The following is a 20351-nucleotide window of genomic DNA, read 5'->3' as shown; positions in this document are numbered from 1 at the left end:
TGGGTTGACTATAGTTAAGGAAGGAGAACAAGCAGCAATTGAAGTGAAGGATGATGAAGAAGATAATGATGAAGTTGATAGTATTGGAGGAGGAATAGAAATGCAAGTAGATAACAAGGCAACATCTGAGGTAGAGCAGCCATAAGACGAGAATGTGTAAGACACACAATTGCCAAGTGTTAGTCCTTCACATATCACAAGTGAGACTACTGAAATAGTAAATGTCAAGGATGTTTCTGATCTATCAGCTCAAAACATGAATCCACTTACTGAAGATCATTTGAAGACGATATTAGAGCAATCTACATTGTAGGACAAACTTTGTGATAATCTTGTTTTCGTCAGTATGGATAAGCTAAAAAAGTTAGTGACTGATGTTGCAAGGGAAAAGGTGAATCCACAAGAACCACCTTCTATCATCCCTCCAGTCACTAATGTACAACCTTTTTTCTGAATGCTAGAAGATACATCTAACAAGGTTGATAAAATTTCCAAGATTGATACTATAGAGAATAGCATAGTGGAAACACAAGTTGCTAATGTAGAACAACAAGAAATAGGTTAGATAGACTTATCTGCACCTACAACAAAAGGACAAGGAGCAAGTCAAGTTATTGTGGTAGAATAAGGAAAGCCTACAGAGAGTGAGATGACACCAAAACTGAAGGAGAAAACTACCATCGAAGCCCTAGTAAGCCAAGCATAGATGCTACTCCACTGCAGATCTCAATGTCGATCCTAAGTTCATTAAAGGCTGAAGAAGTAATTCAATATGGAGATGTGAGCATTGATGAAGAGATCATTTTGCCCAAGTATGACTATGATACCATGACTATATAAAAAATGGGCATATTGCAATAGGCCCTAGCAAGGAAAAAGCATCAGAATATGCTTAGAAGGGAGTAGATGCAGAAGTGGGAACTACATCATATTAAATACATCCTTTTAGATACATTTAGTCTACCAACTCCTGATGAGATGAAGCCACTAATGGAATAGCTGAGAGACATAGTGGAAAAGATCAGTAAAGAAGACCTAGATACATTAATGGTTAGAATGGTCAAAAAAGAAGTTTCAAAGCAAAGTCAATGAGAAAATATTAAGTGATATAGCACTAACACAAGTTGCATTAGTAACTGCGATTGAGTATGTTAAGAAGGTACTTTAGAATATATTCTCATTGTACACTAAATTGTGCAATCCCTCACTCTTCACCCAAGAGACCAAAAGTCACATTTTGAGTCTGGATAGCCAAATTACAGCATCAAGTGCAAAACTACCAATGAATCCAGCTCAGATTGAGAAGCATTCCAGGACATTGCTTTGAACATATAGTTAGTTAGTTGTATTGACAGAAAATGAGGCAAACCTAAGGGCCAAACTTTCTAGCATCCAGGCAACTCTCACCCCCCATATGGAAATTTTGCACAAGGAGCTAGGCTATCCCAAAACCTTAATGCAGAAACACCCAAATATATGTGTTTTGTCTTTGAATGAAGAGAAAAATTCTTTGCAAGATGAATGGCACTCTGGCTATCTATAAACAAATAATTATCCCTCTAAGGGCGTCCCAATTCTTCCAAGAGGAACTAAAGCCATACCATTTCCTTGATTACCTCTATAATAGAAACATACTCTACCTATGTAGTGGATAAAGCATTAACCTTCTGTAACCTAGACACCGAGCTCACGGTTGCCCCACCAACAGTAAATACATAACATGTAGTACAATGCCTGGTATCAATATCCCCTGCCAAATCTGAGTCAACATAGCCTTGTAAGTTAGTAGTAGATCTCCCAAAGTATAAACACTTACTAGATATTCCTCTCAATTATCAAAGAATCTTTTTGATTGCATTCTAATGCTTGATTCTGAGATGACTCATATAACTACTAACAAGTCCCACTGCATGTGCAATATTTGGCCTTATACATACCATAACATATATCAAGCTTTCTATAGCTGAAGCATAGGGTACCTTGGACATCTTATCCTCCTCTTTTTGTGTCTTGGGACACATCTTCTTAATCAACTTCAAATGACCAAATAAAGGTGTGCTGACTATTTAGCATTCTCCATAGAGAAACATTGCAACACCTTCTCAACATAATCAGCCTGAGATAGCATCAATTTCTTATTCTTCCTATCTCTACAAAACTTTATACCAAGGGTTTGTTTTGTTGCTCCTAAATCCTTCATAGAAAATGCATGTGCTAACTAGCATTTCAACCTCTTAATCAAATCCATGTTAGACCTAGCTACAAGCATATCATCCACATATAAACATAAAATAATGTAGCTATCATCATCCACCCTCTTAAATTAAACACAATGATATGAATGACACCTACTATATCCATGCTCATGCATAAAAAAATTAAATTTCAAATACCATTGTTGAGGTGCTTGCTTCATGCCATATAAACTTTTCTTCAATTTGCACACTAAGTTCTCCTTATCTTTGACCTCAAATCCCTATGGATTAGCCATATATATATATATCTCTTCATCTAAATCACCATCAAGGAAGGCTATTTTAACATCAAGATACTCCAAATGCAAATCTTTACTAGCCACAATACATAAAACAGTATAGATAGAAGTCATTTTAACAACAAGAGAGAATATCTCATCAAAAACAATTTCTTTTTTCTATGTAAATCTTTTTACAACTAACCTGGCTTTAAATATTTTCTTACCTCCATCCTCTTCTTTTAACCTATAAATCCATTTATTCTATAAAGCCCTTTTACCTATAGGAAACTTCCATAAATCTCATGTCCTATTTTTCAGCAAAGAGTCCATTTCTTCTTTCATTGTAAACTCCCACTGAATCTTAGTATCCACCTGCATAGCTTCATCTAATATTTAGGTTCACCAAAATTAGTAAGTAAAATAGAATACAAAGAGATAGAAAATATTTCTAGAGGTCCACTCATCCTTGCTCACCATCTAACATTCACTAGTGTGTGTGGTATTTGTTGTTGCAGTTGGTGCACATCATGAGGAATGGCTGGAACATCATCTTTTGGAGTATCATTCAGTACTACATAATCATCCTCTTTCTTCTCATGTTGCTGCAATAGATCTTTGTACAACACTTTCTCATTGAATATGACATCCCCACTTCTTATAATTTTATGATTTTCAAAATTCCAAAACCTATAACCAAATTCATTAATATCATAGCTTCTAGCTTGGTTCTATTTTGAAAAAAGAATAACTCACCTTCTTAACAGTTCATGCTTCCTCTTAAATACCACAACCGAAAGGAGTAGAGGGACCTCTATTAATTAAATATATAGTAGTATTGACAGCCTCTACCCACATGTGTAAGGGCAACCCAACATGCAACCTCATTCTCATTGCACACTCCATTATAGTCCTGTTCATGCGTTCAGCCACTCTATTTTCTTGTGGAGTCCTAGGAATTGTTTTTTGTCTACGAATATCATTAGTGGAGAAATAATCTTCAAATTCATGTCTACAAAACTCACCACCATTATCAGATCTAAGACATTTTAATTTCTTACCAGTCTCATTTTCAACCAAGCATTTTCATTTCTTGAAAGTTTGAAATACATCATATTTCTGTCTAAGGAAATAAATTCATAATACATCATATTTCTGTCTAAGGAAATAAATTCATACTTTTCTAGTTGCATCATAAATAAAGGTAACATAATAATGAGAGCCACCAACCAAAGATACTTAAGCCGGTCCCCATACATTGGTATGCATAAGCTCTAATTTCTCCCTTTTGTTTTCCTTCCAAGTCTTCACAAAACTCATGCTCTTTTGTTTTTCATGCACACAACTTTCATTGAAATCCATATTAACACATTTCAAACCTAGTAAAATTTTCTTTGAATGAAGTACTTTCATACCTTTCTCACTCATGTGCCAAAGTTGTTCCACAACGTTGTATCAGAATTTACAGCAACTATTTGTTCTCCCTGCTCAACTCCACCAACTATTTTTTAACATTCATTTTTCTCTAAAACAATTAAAATAGAGGGAACAATATGACCTCTACAAAGATACAAGGTGCCTACTTTTACACCTTTTGCTACTACAAGGGAACCTTTTGAAACCTTCCAATTTTTATCATTAAAAGTAACTACACAACCCTCATCACCAAGTTGTCTTGCTAAAATTAAATTCCTACTCAGCCATGAAACCTGTCTTACCTCATGTAGTAGCCAATGATTCTCATTCTACAACTTAATCTTAACTTTTCCCTTTCCAACAATCTAACAGAATTCATTATCCCCCAAATAAACAAGTCCAAAATCCCCTAGGACATAATCAATGAAATAACCTCTATGAGGTGTAGCATGAAATGAAGCACCATAATCTAAAACCCATGAATCACCAATACTTTTTGAAGACAGAAACAAGCATTCTCTTCAAATTTTTTACTTACCACATTTGCCTCCTTGTCTACATCTGGTTTATCTCCTTCATTTTTCTTTTGAGTCCAAGAATCTTTCTTTTTATGCTATGGTTTCCAGTAGTTCTAGTAGTTGTTCGATCCTTTTGATTGAGACCTCCTCCCTTTTGCCTTTCCTCTTGATTTCCCATAATTTCCAGAATTACTTCCTCTCTTAGTCATTCTACCTCTGCTTTGTGCATTCAAAGAACTTCCTGATGTAGAGCCACCTGAGGATTTCCTACGAATTTCCTTACTCAAAATAACACCAATCACATCATCATATTTTAGGGTACTAGATCCGAAAATAGAATTGCTTACAGCAATTACCAAGCCAATCTAACTTTCAGACAAAGAACACAAAATCAAGAGAGCCATAATTTCTTCATCAAAATAGATACCCATAGAAGATAAATGACTAGTAATTGTGTTATACTCATCTAATGATTTGCAATAGATCCACCTTTTGTCATTTTCATATTATATAAATGCTTCATGAGAAATACCTTGTTTGAAGTAGAAGGTTTTTCATACAATTTCACTAGGGTTTCCATCAACTCTTTAGTCATCTTCACTTTTGTAATATTAAATGCCACCAATGGTGCTAGGCATAATAAAATGTTTCCAAGTGTCTTTTTGTACAAAAGATCCTAGTCTTCATTTGACATAAATCTCTGATTCTTGGTTTTCCCTTCCAATAGCTTCCATAAATCAATCTGATAAAGATAGTCTTCCATTTGCATCTTTCATAGCTGAAATTTCAGCCCATTTAACCTATCAACCCTCAGCTTACCCTCATCTTCTATTGCTCCCACTCAACCATGAGACTCTGACTCAACTGTGAGACTTTCCTACAGAGGATAATTGAAAAATAATCTCACTTTGATACCACCTTTTAGAATTAAACCACAGACAGAAATAACAATTATATGCAAATATAAACAATATCAAAAAATAACAGATCACATAGAAAGAACAAAAGACACAAAGATTTAACATGGTTCACTCAATCACTGGGCTGGGTCCAACAAACAAAAAGTCCAATATTATTACAGTCCAATGATTACAACCTGATTACAATCTATAATCATTTATAGCTCAATACCACCACAAGAACCAATTTTTGCATCACAACAACGAAAGAATTCCTAACCCTAACCCATTTTATACAAGTATTTTTATCACTTTAGGGTTATAATTAATAATTGCATGGCACAAAATCTTGATAAAATAGGGCCCAATTTTTTTCCCAAAAGAATTTATGAAGTATGTATAGTACTTTCCTGATCGGTCACCACAAACTAACAAGATGGTCTAGTCCACCTTTCTGCGTAGTTAGCAATCCAAATCAAGTCGTTAGATGTAGCATGTGAGAACTGGGATGCAACTTTTAAGATGATATTAGATGTCCATAAATCATTTCTAGACAAATGCACAATAAGTGTATAACCCATTGACATAAGTGTTAAAAAGAGAGACATATTTTTGTGAGAGAAATAGAGCAAAGGGGGAGAATGACATAAGAGAATGAGGGAGATATTTCTTTGGGGAGATACAAGGAGAGTAAGAAATAAGAGGAACAAAGAAAAGCCAGAATCAACTAAAGGAGAGCAAGCATCAAAACATATCAAAAGTATCAGAGGAAAGAGTATGAACAAAACAACATGAAGTCAAAGTGAATCAATAGAGACACATTTACTCACCAAGAGCACAAAAATTTGGATATAGAATAGAAATAATAACTTAGGGGGAGTCATCAAATTTTGTGGTATCTAAGTGATTACAATTTTTTTCAAATTTCAAAGCTTTTTGTATAAGTTGAGTTAACATATGTTATGCTCCTCAGATCAAGGATATTTATGTATATTTAAGTGTTTTTGACACTCATGTCGAAGCAGAAGATTGTTGATCTCAAATTGGTTTTGACAAATGAGTGTCAAAAAACTTAATTTATTTACTTAGTTCATGTTGAACTAGTAGTACATGTCGAGCACAATATGTATATATTAGACCATGTCGAGTCATAGTGAGTGTCGAGCCACTCATGTGCCAAGTCACCCAAGTGCCAAGTAGATAGTATATGTCAAGTGACACAGGAGTTGAGTACATAGTGGATGTCGAGTAATATAGGTGCTTAGTAATAGTAGAGAGATTAGTGTATGTCAAGCGTCAGAGACTTTAAATGCCAAGTAACAAAGTCTTGACATATTTTTTTGTAAAGGCACAAAAAACTATGTAAACCATTTTTGAGCTAACTTAAGATTGAATTTTGATATATTGGAGATAAGGATGAATCTAGTTGGTTTCCTATGCAATTACATGTAGCTAATCAAAAAATTGGAAGGACTAAGTGACAAAATAGATGAATCTTAGTCGTAGATTAATACCTTACGCTATGTCAAAAAAGTCTTCTTAAGGAGGATAAACCCTAAACTCTCTAACGAGTGTGTAAGGAATTGAAGGAGTGAAGAGAAAAAATTTCATGCGCAAACAGAGCATTCATGATGGTTTAGAAGTTATAAAGTGAAATGACATTGTAGAATCAATTAGAGAAGAATAGAGGAAAGCAAAAGGATACAAAAAAGAGACATCTAATCAAGAAGGATCAAGAAGACATAATTTTAGAGGTGATCTATTATCAAGAAAGAAAGTGTTAACCACAGGATTAAAGCTGAGACATTCTAACAGGTGACTTCAGTCAAAATCTCTTAACAGAGTAGTCCTAACAGCCTGTATGAAATCCTTTAATGAGTTGTTTACTTGTTTGTAAGTTAAAGTCCTTTTGCAAGGCACACTTCTAACACAGTGTTGAAATCCTCTAACAAAGTGAGACCTAATAGTCTTTGTAAGCCTTTAACAAGGTAGACCTTTCAAAGAGTAGATCATGTTTCATGGTCAAAACATTGTAACCTTCATTGGATACACTTTATTATTGTAGTAGTGAACATTTGTGGGTGTCATCCCCATCCTAATTTTACCTTCTCATTGGAGGGTTTTTGGGTAATCATATTTGGTGTTATATGCATATGATTCCTTATGCATTTACATGTTCTATATGTATATGCTTTACATGTTATTTCATTTTACTCATTGAATGTAAGAGATGGATGAGTGGTGAAAGCTTTATGGGTCCAAGTTTAAACTACTGATTCACCACCCCCCCCCTCCCCCTCTCTTAGAATTTTACCTTTCCTATTTTAATTCCAACATCCCTAACATGCAATATAAAAAGTAGATCCTTGATACAAAAAGATAGATACAAAAACATGTTTGCTTGCTACTGATATCTTCAATATTTGATATAACTTATGTTGATCTTCATAGAAACTCACATACCTCTGATCATACATCAGTATATGCCTCACATAAATTTCACATAGTATTCCATAGAAACACACTTAACTTTGTATTTACATAATTTCCTTTATACATTTGTAATTCTCAAAATATTGTCTAGTCGACCTTCAAGCTTTCACGCACTTGACAAAATATATTATTACAACTTTTTATCTTAGGATTAGCATCTAGGATGTCATCTCTAATTAATTAGGTAATTATTTTGTAGAGAAAAAAATTCCTTAATCCATAATTCCTATCATACTTTGTTCCTTTCTATATATTGTCGCAACTAATAAAACTGTTATATCTCCTTCCAAACTGACCATAGTAACTCGTGCTATTGAACACGTCATCCTAACATTTTGTTCTTTCTATACCCAATTGCACACATGCAACCAATGCCTCATTTAATTGCATTCTTCATACTGAAGATCTGTTGCTATAAATGACAACATTCAATATCTACCTTAGTCATAGTGCCAACATTTGTTACTATCACTTCCCTCTACTAAATTATTTCCACTATCATGATAAAATTGGTTACTCTTTCTTCCTATTACTAGATTTAGGAGCTTTGGTTATGGATGTAAGGAAATATATGAATGAGGGAAAAATTACAACATCCTTCACCAAGGGTTGATTTTTAAATTCTTTAATTTCATAAAAGCAATGTACCCATCTAGAAACATTATGCTAATTCAACCCCTTATACCTAACACTTCTCCTTTAGTTGTTGCTACCTTCGTACCCAATTCATGTGTTGTGTCTCAAGCATCCCCTCTACCTAGCAGTAGGAAAGTTAAAGGCCCTCACATGGTGTTTTTCTTTAAATCTAACCCTATGCTAGAGGTGCTCCTTGCAAATATTAGTACCAAGTCTATTGGAGGTAGCAGGAGATTGCACCACTTGCTTAACAATCAAAAAGAAAAGAAATAGGTGAATAAAAAATAAGGCATAGAGAAGGTTTATTTGGACCGAGTCCAATGATAGTAAGGAAAAAAGCAACATGCCCATCAGAAACAAAAGGCTAAGAGGAATAACTACATTAAGGAGGAAGATAATGATTTGGCCAAGTCCCTTCATAACACTAAAGAATCCTCTCAGGAACCTTCCCATGTCTCTACCACTTTTAGCATGGGTATCATACTCTTGACTACGACAAAAGAAGCTATGGACATCAATTTAACTCTTGTCCCTCCTATGGTTGTCCACCGACCTCAGTCTTTTATCCAAAATACTCACCCCCACCCTAGTCTGGATATGAATTATTTCTTGTAGGTAGAAGAAAAGTTGAAGAAGCTATGGATTGAGCTAGCAAACTAGAATACAGGAACAATTGAGTTGGATTCCTATTTTATGAAATTGGTTGATTTTTGGGTCCAGACCATTCATGTCATTGATACTACCCTCTTGATTGTAAAATAAGAGATGGAAAAGGAAAACCATAAAGATGATGATGATGTGGGGAAGTGATGGAGGAGCATCACCCAAAAGTATTTTCTTTTTAGTCTTTTATATTGTAATCAGGACTAGTAGACTAGGTGGTTAGTATTTATGAGAACTTGCTAGTTTTAGTAAGTTTTTCATATGACGTCGAAATATTCTCATTTTCTATAGGAAGATTCATTTTACAATTATAAGCCTACCATAAAAATTTCATTGCTCCAGTTTAAGTATCAAAGAAATTATTACGGATTTGTGGTGAAAAAATTTACAAAAAAATCTTTAGGCTCACTGTTGGAGGCCTTAGAGTACCCGAATAAGGTTCAAAAACTTGTTTCAAGGGCACTTGTGAAATCCTAAGCCTATAGATTAGGAGCTAGAATTTCTGAAAAGTGGTTATAATAGCCAATCAGAGCAATCGGTCGAGAGTTATGGCCTTCCAAAGTTGGGCTATCCAAAATATCTAAAATAATTGTCAAAGATGTATTTGGCTAACCCTATATGTATTGTTAGGGTTTGTTAGCCATAAGTATTAAGTTTCATTGTCTAGAACCTTCTCAGCTGGCATAAAATTCCCTATTTAAGAAAGAACCGAAAATTATCTAGGACAGCTCTAGGTGATAGTTTGTAGCTTGTCTTGCAAATTATTGTAATGAAGGTGCCCATGTGATTTAGCATATTATACTTGTGAATTTTGTAATACAACATTTGCGACACAAATAAGAAGTCAATATTTTGTTCTAGCATTTAATTTGTTTCTTTGTTTCTATTATGAGTTTATGGTATGAAGGGAATCACCCTTCATCAAGTGGTATCAGAGCTAGAGTTTTTCACTGTATGGATAGATAACCCACTATGAGGTAGTTTGCACCAAAACCATGGTTTAGGTTAAGTGTATAGACAGATCGCCGATTGTGAGGTAGTTTGCACTAGGGATTTAGTAGAAGTGTGAAAATGCCCCCATGAAGAGAGCATGGTAGAAGAGTTGTAGGTGTTACACCTCAGGGTTTCAGAGTCCTCCAAAGACAAATGCAACCATTAGAAGAAAAAATGCATAGAGGAATAAATCTTCCTATAAGAGATGAAAGTGAGGATGATGATGAAGTAGAAGAAAATGCCAAAGAAGAGGTAGTCCTAAACCCAAAGGAAGAGAGACTTTTTATGGTCATCTCCAAGATTGGAAAAAGACCTAAGTTTGAAGTTCCCAAAATTTCAAGAAATCTTAACCTAGGGGAGTTGATCAATTTGATCAATGAATTGGAGGAGAACTTTGAGGATGAAGATATTGACAATCCTAATAGGGTCAAGTTGGCGAAGGAAAAACTAAAGGGACATGCAAAGATCTGCTGGCATGAGTTTTAGTTGGAGTAAAATAGAAAGGGAAAGGACAAAATCACCAGATGGGAATGAATGATAGCTAAAATGAAGCAACAATTCATTCCTATGGATTATGAGCTTGATATTTTGAAGAAAATGCAAGGGTTGAAGCAAGCGGAAAAATCTTTTCAAGAGTATACCGAAGAGTTCTACCAAGATCTCATTAGAAATGGTCATGTAGAAGCTGATAAGGAGAAAGCTTCCTGTGAATCTTAATGGGTTATGGCCAAGCATTTAGGATGAGCTAAGTCTAGTTCAAATCAATAGTATTGAGGAGGCATACTAGTTTTCCCTAAGAGTTGAGGAGAAATTGAACAATAAATTTGATGACAAGAATACTGGAAGATGCCACTGTGAAAGATTTAGCAGATGAACTTATAGTGGTCTTAATGATGATAAAAAGAACAAGGATGAGGCTAGAAGTAGAAGTAAGAACTAGAGGAGAAACAATTCCAATTGTTGCCATGATCAGAATAATAGAAATCAGAGAGGAAGAGGTAGAGGACAAGGATCTAGAAGAGGAGGTTTCTGTGGGAAATGTTTTCACTGCGGAGAAGGGCATGGAGCATTTGAATATAAGTTTCACCAAGAAAGGATAGATCAAAGAAAAAAAGGCTAGGCTAGAGTTGTACATATTGATGAAGATGTTGGATTATCACATTTTGAAGATACTAAAAGAGGAGAAGGCCTAGTTAATAGAAGAGTCCTACTAAGTGGTCAAAATGAATCTTATCAAAGAAGGAGCTTGTTTCGCACAAGGTGTAGATGTAAAGATATGTGTTGTGATTTAATCATTGATGGTAGAAGTACTTCCAATCTAGTGTTAGAAATAATGGTCACCAAGTTGAAGCTAAAGAGGCAAAAGCACTTACATCTATACCATATTGCTTGGGCGCAAGATGACCACAAGGTTATGGTCAATTAGTAATGCTCAATGAAGTTCAAGATTGGAAGCTACTAGGATGAGCTACTTTGTGATATCATACCTATGGACATATATCATATATTATTGGGTAGGCCATGACAATTTGATAGGCATGTTGTACATAATGGGCAAGCAAATGCCTACACTCTGACCAAGGATGGAGTGAAACATAAGTTGAAGTCATCGATTATGGAAATGCGTATGAAGTAGAGTCATCTACTAAATTGAATATTTCACCAGTATTTAAACTTTTAGATTTAAAAAAATATTATGAAAGAGGTGATGAAGATGAAGTTGTAGAAGCATAGTAGAGTATTCCAGTAGCTAGTTTGGCTACAAAGGAGATTGAGTGGATACTGGACAGTCATGGTGGAAAATTTTCTAGGAACAAAACTTATGAGGAATATGTAGTCAAATGGAAAGGGAGGCTAGTTGAGGATTCATCATGGCTAGCAAAGGAGGAGGTTAACCATCTTGATTTTCCTCTAAACACCTGAGATGTGACGGGTTCACTTCTCAAATTACCCCAAGTGTCTAATGTAGGAGCATCCTAGGTGTAAGAGTAATCTTGCATCACCCAAAAATATTTTATTTTTAGTCTTTTCTATTTTAACAAGGACTAGTAGATAGGACAGTTACTATTTACGAGAACTTTCTCTTTTTAGTAAGATTTTTATATGAGCTCGGAATGTTCTCATTTTCTACAGGAAGGTTCATTTTAGACTTATAAGATTACCATAAAAATCTCATTGCACTAGGTTAAGTATTGGAGAACTTATTGTGGATTTTTTATGGAAAAATTTGCAAAAAAATCTTCAGGCTCACTATTGGAGGCCTTAGAGTGCCCGGATGAGGTCCAAAAACTCAATGGAAGGGCGCTTGCGCAATTCCAAGTCTATAGATTAGGAATTGGCATTTTTGAAAAGTGGTCATAATAGATAATCAAAGCAATGGTATGATAGATATGGCCTTATGAAGTTGGGCTACTTGAAATATCTAAAATAATTGTCAAAGATGTATTTAGCCGACTCTATATGTATTGTCAGGGTCTGTCGGCCCTAGGTATTAAGTTTCATTGTCCAGAACCTTCCCGAGCGACATAAAATTTCCTATTTAAGAAAGGCTTTAACATTATCTAAGACAACTCTGGGTGATAGTTCACAGCTTGTCTTGTACATTATTGTGATGAAGGCGCCCATGTGCATTAGCATATTGTACTAGTGAATTTTGAAATACCACATTTGTGGTGCAAATAAGAAGTGCATATTTTGTTCTTGGATTTAATGTTGTTTCTTTATGTCTGTTATGAGTTTATGGTATTAAGGGGATCACCCTTCATTAGGAAGTTGTATTGTTTCTTGGTTGACAACTTGATGGATGTCTTGCCACCTAAGCCTAACCTCGAGGAGGAAAAATATTGAGCATTTATCCTCTTTATATCTCTTTATTTTTATTTCTCTTATGTTATTTTGCTATGTTGTAACTCTTAAGCCTTGCATGGATGGATTTGTAACTTTCTTAGTTTTAATGATTGTAACTATGGACCCTCCTTATCTTATGGTTAGTTTAGTTGTTAGTTTAGAGTGGATGGTTTCTCTTTTTCCTATATCCAAGACTAATTTTTATAGTAAGTTTGTGGTTTACTACTATGTTTTTGATATTATCTATGGGTGTATAAGCTACTAGTATGGGTCTATGAGCTTTGTGTCTATTGATAGTGACTCTGTCTCTAAATATGTATTCTTTGGGTTAGTCACCCAAATTTTGTCTGCTTTTAATATCAAAAACAATGAGAGTAGAATAATTAAACATATGAATATCTAACTAACAGTCAATGTATAACAAGACCAAATATAAAGAAAGGGTTAGCGACTAATAGATATATAAAGCATGTGAGTTGTGTAGTAGTTGTAAAGGAAACCTCAAGGATACAAAGATAAAGACAAAAGATTACAAGATAGTTAATAATTTTCTTGTGTAGCTTTGAAAGGATAGAGATCCTTTAAGTGCTATGGATAACATGAACATGGAAGACTTCATATTTAATAAGAAAATCTAGACAAAGTAAAGTACATTACGGTCAAAGTAACTTAGAGAATATATAAATATACCTTGTCAACAAATTACATTATGTGATAGATACTTAAAGAAAATAAAAAAAGGTAGCAATCTACATGACTATTTCTTCATGATAACAATATTAAAAAAAAGAGGATGATTTTTTTAATATTAGCATAATGATGACATTGGACATAAGGAACAACTGATAGTTATTATAAAAATAGATTTCAAGAAAAATAATAATGAATCTTCCATGTTAATAGAAAATACATAAAGTCAATCACATATTATAAATGGAGAAAATAGATAAATGACTATTCCAAAGTACTAGCAACAATAAGATATCATAGGAGAATTAAAAAAAGGCCATAAGAACAAAAAAAATACAAAGATTTGTAGAAAAGAATCACATGGTCATTTAAGGAATTTTTAGAAGGAAGGCGATGGACTGAAATAATGGATCAATGTTTGTTCAAGGTGTTGCATTCCCTCTGTTATGGCCATGGGTTATATTAGAAGTTAGTGTAACAGACTTAGTTTATAGGAATCCTTGGCCAGCATTATGAAATTTGTATCATGGAATTCATCTTAAATTACCTATAGATGCATTATAGACACTTTTATATAGTTATAAATGCAGTAATATATAATAATCATAATTGTGGGTTAGTTATTTGTGTATAATTATATATGTAATCATATATGTTAATCTTATATTGATGGAGAAAAATAATTAGAATTGAAGCTCAAGAAGGCCTATGTTCTGGGACCAAGTCAAATCAATTAAAAAAGGATCAACATTTGAAGAAGAAAAATGATGAATTGGTGACAAATAATGTAACAAGTGAAGGACTTTATTGGTAACTTTTTACTATGAATAAATCTAGGAAGTAGTGGGTAAGCTATATTTTCTCCTAATATAATTGGAGAGGTACTTGCTCTTGATTTCATAGATTGAGATTATTTTTCTTGGTTTGTCACTAATTTTTAACCACCTATTCCTCTAGGTGGTTATTATTTAATGGTTAGTTACAAAAATATTTTCAATATAAATATCGAACTTCTTGAGAGGTTAGCCAAATAAAATAAAGTTTATTTCAATGTTACATTTTTAGTTTATAGTTAGTAATTAACTTCTAGATATACTTATCCAAAGAGGTCCACTTAGTTAGTTATCCCTTTTAATTTCAACATTATTTTCCTTTTAATTATAGTTATAGTTATAGAGTTTGACTTGTTGACATTTAGTCAAGTTTATTATTAGTGACAATACTTATTCAGATTTTGTATGGCTACCAAGCTCATTGAACAGTCTACAGTATTTGCCATGTAATTTAGTAGCCACTGAGCTCTACAGTTCCTACTGAGCATTTCAATGGTTACCAATGGAATTCAATTAGTGTGAAGTGAAACAGTTCAAACCCAGTGGAATCAGGCAATGTGAAGTCCAGTAGTTCAACCCAAGCATTTCAGTGGTTACCAAGCTTTGCAATTTTTACCGAGCTAGTAGTTCATGTGAAGTTAAGTTAGTGTTAACAGAGCTATGTGATGATTAGTATTTATTGAGTGCAGTCATGGTAAACATGTAATTCAGTTTATACTAAGTTACACAGTATTTACCAAGTCACCAGTGCAGACTGAGTTCAAGTATACTCTGAGATGATTAGTATGGACTAAGCTTCTATGCCTACTGAATGTATGATGATGTCAAGTAGTGACAGTGGATGCCATGTATCGAAACTTCACAAAGTCAATCTTCAGAACTTGAGAGTCTTCATTTGGGCCAACTTTGTAATATTGGTGTTAACTTGCATATTGGCTTAATTTGTAATTATGTAAATTGGATTTATATATATGTAATATATTGTATTAGATCCAAGGTAGTATGTATGTATGAAAAGTATGAAAGTGAAAATAATGTGAAATAAAAGCATGAGAATGTTAATCAACAGAAGACAAACTGTATTGTAAGGCCATATCAACAAAGGAGCAAGAGAGTCATATCTATCACATAAAGGTGATCAGTACTTCAAAGAATCTCTATCAGCAATCTAGTTATAAGTCAAAGATCAATTGTTTCATCCTAACGGGTGAACTAGTCCAAATCATTAACAAGGTAGACTTAATAGTCTTTTGTCAAATCTCTTTACTGAGTGCATACTTCATTGTGTGTTTGTAAAACCTCTAACAAGGTGGACCTAGCAGTCCTAATTGCTCCTAATAGGGCAGATCATCAGAAGTGATCATTGTAAGCCTTAGTAGGAAAACTTTATGCTATAGTATTGAAGTTTTTTGGGTATCATCCCCACCCCAGTTTTACTTTCTATTTGGAAGGTTTCTAGGTCACCAAATTATTGTGTTCAGGTGTTGTGAATGCTTTATGTTTTCAATTTCTCATGCATGCAATTAGATCAGATTTAATAAATTAAATGGAAATTGGCTTATTGTAATTAAGATCTAAATTTGGTATAGTTTTTAACGTTACTAATTCATGCTCCCCTCTTAGTAACCTAGCATAGTCTTGAATATTTCCAACAATTGGTATCAAAGCTTTGTGGTTCTCAGGATAAAGTTTTATAGCTTGAGCAAAGATCAAGGATGATGTAGATATTTAGATTTGATAAGGCATTGACAATGAAAAGCTAGATCTAGAAATGGCTATTGCACAACTCAATAAAGCTGAGGAGAAACTTTTTGAATCCCTGAAAAGAAGGAAGGAACCTGGAAATCAAATGAATGATCATCAGTACATTGAAGAAAATATTGAAGAATTTTTCCCTTCAAGCAGTTCAAAAGAAGTAAATGATGCAATCAAAGAACTCTTAGAGAAGAATGGTTCCTGCAAGAAGTAAGAAAGCTCAAAAGAGAATAATAAATTTAGTCAGTAAGGCTATGTGAAATCTTGGAACAAACGAACAACATGGAAGAAGAAATGGATGAAAGAAACAATGAGATCTAGAACCAATGCCTTCAACATGCAGATCTTATGGATCAAATCACCAATGCAAATGAGGAGATCATGAGCCAAAGACAGATCAATGAAAGATTAAGAAATGATCTAAATTTACAAAGACATATCAATGAAAAAATAAGAAGTGAGCTGAGATCTGAAAAGCAAATCAGTGAAAAATTGAAAAATGACCTAAACACTGAAAAGAAAATCAATTAAAGAATGATGAAATCTCAAGCAGACATGAATAAATTGAATCAGCTAAATGAGAAAAATCTCTATATACAAAAAGGTAAAGTAGGAATTGGATACAAAGGAGAAGGTGAATCCTCTGAACAAGGTGTTCAAAGGAATCAAAGACCCACTTGCAATCACTGTGGTAAGATAAGTCATACATCAAATAGATGTTGGAGTAATGGTAAAGAAAAATTCAATGGTAAATGCTACAATTTCAATCAGCATGGTCACAAGGCTAATGAATGCAAAGAGAAACCAATATTTGAAGGAAAGTGTCACAAATGCAAGAAACAAGGTCACAAGGCATCAAACTATAGAACCAAGTCATTCAACCTAGTAGAGCAAACTGTGAAAGCAATTGGGACTATAACACTTGATGTAGATGTCATTACTATGGAGAATATGGACACATTGGCATGAAGTGTGTTGAACATCACGCAAGTAAGAGAGATACCACAATAAGATGTTTCACTTGTACAGAACTTGGTTGCCTAGCTAAGAATTGCATGAATACGAGTAGAATTGAAGATGAAAAGAAAGCAAAAGCAGATAACATTCGAAAGTAGATAAGGCAACAATGGATTCCTAAATCCACTAAGGAAGCTAGCTCAAGCAATGATGGTGATGTCACTCAAGAAGTGGGTGACTCCACAATTTTCAACTAAACTCTTAACGAAGAACTGGAACTGCGGTATCAAGATCACATCCAAATAGTTCCAAAATTGAAAGGAAGGTACCATTGAAATTTGTAATTTTATATACATCAATGAAAATATATTGAAGAAATCTAATCTATATTATTTGGTCCATACCTTGGATTCTAAGGCCCTCCAAAATACATTTGAAGTTTTCATTGGAGAAATTGGTTAGAAAAAATGAATATTTATGATCTTAATGTAATAGTTCATTATTTTTCCACTATAATACGTGATTTTAAATCAACAAGTCTATTATAGTTCTAGAAATATTTATGATACGTGACCTAAAATAAAATAGTATATCATTGGATTGTCTCGTAATTTAAAGAGGAAATAAAACCTCTAGAGGATGCACCACTATTTGATGCAATGCATAATAATGGGGCACAAAAAAAGGAAATAAATAAAGAGTCCTAATTTTAAGGAAAAAAAAGATATGTATCTCAAGAAATGCAGACAATATTTTGATTTTAAGAAAAAAATTAATTCTAGGTTTGGGTGTTGCCTAAGAAACATTATGAGTCCTAGTAAAGGCACAATAAGTTCTAAAGATGATATTTCTTGGTTTATAGTGCTAAATCATCCAAAATAAATTATATAGAAATGATAATAACACTGATGGACTAATACCCTTCTCAAATGTGATAAATATTGTCTTTAAAAGGGTAAAGCATCTAGGAGTGGACCAATAGTACAATGTAGGAGAATCTACCAAAATCATTAGATTCATTTATTTGTCGATAATTATTCAACCAAATATCAAGGTATGCTAATATTGAAGCTAAATGATTAGATTCATTTTGTTGTCAATAATCAATCATCAATAAAAGAATAAGTTAAAATAATATTGAGGTTCCAAGTGTAAACAAAATCACCTTTAACTCTTTTGATTGATCATCCAAAACTAATATCTTGTCAAGTGATCTTATTAATGTACATATAGAAATATATTTGACCAAATTTTAAGACACGGTAATTAAAGTTTGAACTATGCTACCAATGGACATAGTAATCTTTTTACTTTTACTTTGTAGTGGAGAATGGTTGTACGCCAGTTTCCCATATGGGACTTTCATGCCAAGTACTTGCTCCACTAGCCTAGGGTATAGGACTAGACTTTTCCCCCAAAGTTATCAATTCATGATGAACTTTGAAGTTGTGCTTTAAATGTCTCTTGCGCATGTGTCCCCTCCCGTTTCTGCTTCTACCCGTGTTACTCTTGCTAGGTTTCAAACTAGGTTTTCTCTTGCCCATTTATCTCTAGATGATTTTGGGGCTTAAAGTCGATCTCTGGCTAAGCTGGTGGATGCTTTAAGTCCCTCTGTAGTGGCTAGGGTCGCTATGGCCTCTACTTCTATGGCTCCTAGTGTTGAGGCTCTTTCCCCTGCTGGTCAATCTCAGGTTGTTGTGGGAAGATTTGCTATCTCTTATTCTAGCATGGCTATCTACGAGGCAACTATCGAGGGTCATGCTATGAAGTTGGGGCCCCATTCGAATGTACTTATCTCTGTAAGTAAATGGATTCTAAAATAGTTGATGATATTTCCACATATGTGGACAACTACTTTGCTACAATTTCCATTTTTTTTTTTAGGGGATTGAAGCCCTCTCTAGCAGATCTACATGCTTGGATATCTAAATAATGGGAACCTATCATTTTGAATTTAGTTTAGATTTACAATATGGCAAGGGTCTTTTTAATAGTGAAATTTTCTAATGTTGAGGATAGGAGTATCATCCTGTGTCATGGTTTCTCTTGAGAGGAGAGGTTCCCTTGGTATAAGGATTTTGACCTATCGACTGAATCCTTTGATTAGATTCCTCTTTGGGTAAGGTTGCCAAATCTTCCCCTTCACCTATGGTTGGATCGAGTCCTCAAGGCTATGGGGGAAGCCCTTGGGGACTTCTTGCTAGTTGATTTAGCATCCTATAATGTTTTTAGGATGATGTATCCTCACATTCTTGTGGAGATTGACGTCCCCAAGTGGCTCCCTGAAATGATCAAGTTGGCCTCTCCAAAAAGCTATTGGATTCAACTTCTTGATTATGAGGGTATTCCCTTCAAATGTAGAAAATGTCATAAGACCAGCCATCTCGCTACACAATGCTCCTCTAAAAAGGTTAGACTGAAGAAATCACCTTCTTGGTGGTTGGCGGTTTCAGATGGCCACTACACAGTTCAGAAAGTTTCTATAGTTGGGAATGGGTTGGATGGCTCTTCTCAAGAAGATCATTCTTTGGTGGAGGATTGTGTTGCTATCTCTAATGATTAAAATGATGTCCCTTTCATGGTGACTAAGAATATTGTAGTTGTCCCTTCTTTGGTTGCCAAAATTTTTTATTCAAATGATGCCCCTCTTGTGGCTCTATCTTACAACAATGCTACTATGCCTTCTTCTGCTACTGTCTAGATTTCAAGTGGTGGTGCTGCTTTAGCTATTTTATCTCTTGTAGCAAGGGTGTTGGGGGATGGTTGTGAGGCTGAATGCCTTCACTAGTAGAATGTCACTAGGAAGGTGGAGGATGGTTAGACAACAATAAAAGGAAAAAGAGTCAAGTTATCAAAACCTTTGTTTGATGTCTTTATGTTCTCAAAAGATGGGACCAAAATGTAAATCTTGATGCTCACCTACTCTTTTAGATGTTTTCCCTTTTTTTTTGGCTCTCCTATCCTTTTAGGCCCATTGTTTTCATGTTGTTTATAATGGTTCTGGACTTAATGTCTATTCCTTTTGTAACCATTGGGTTCTAGGCACCATTAAAAACCTATTTCACTTAATCAAAAGAGAAATAGTAATTTTTTCTATTGATAATGATGTTACAATTATCTTTATTCCCCCTTTGATATAGAAACTAATTAATCAAATTATTTTTAGCATCTAAGTTAG

The 20351-nt window shown here is 34.2% G+C and overlaps 1 pseudogene across 1 annotated transcript in view; it reads right to left on the bottom strand.

The window, feature by feature from the left end:
- Positions 1 to 20351, bottom strand: part of LOC149533974 (MADS-box transcription factor 23-like) — a 166445-nt pseudogene that overhangs the window by 74671 nt on the left and 71423 nt on the right. The window lies entirely within an intron of this gene.

The sequence above is a fragment of the Cupressus sempervirens genome, chromosome 10, assembly GCF_028749045.1.
Source record: "Cupressus sempervirens isolate cs-2001-9-10 chromosome 10, ASM2874904v1, whole genome shotgun sequence".
NCBI lineage: Eukaryota > Viridiplantae > Streptophyta > Pinopsida > Cupressales > Cupressaceae > Cupressus > Cupressus sempervirens.
The sequence above is the reverse complement of the archived record's forward strand: the minus strand, read 5'-3'. Positions and strand labels throughout refer to the sequence as shown.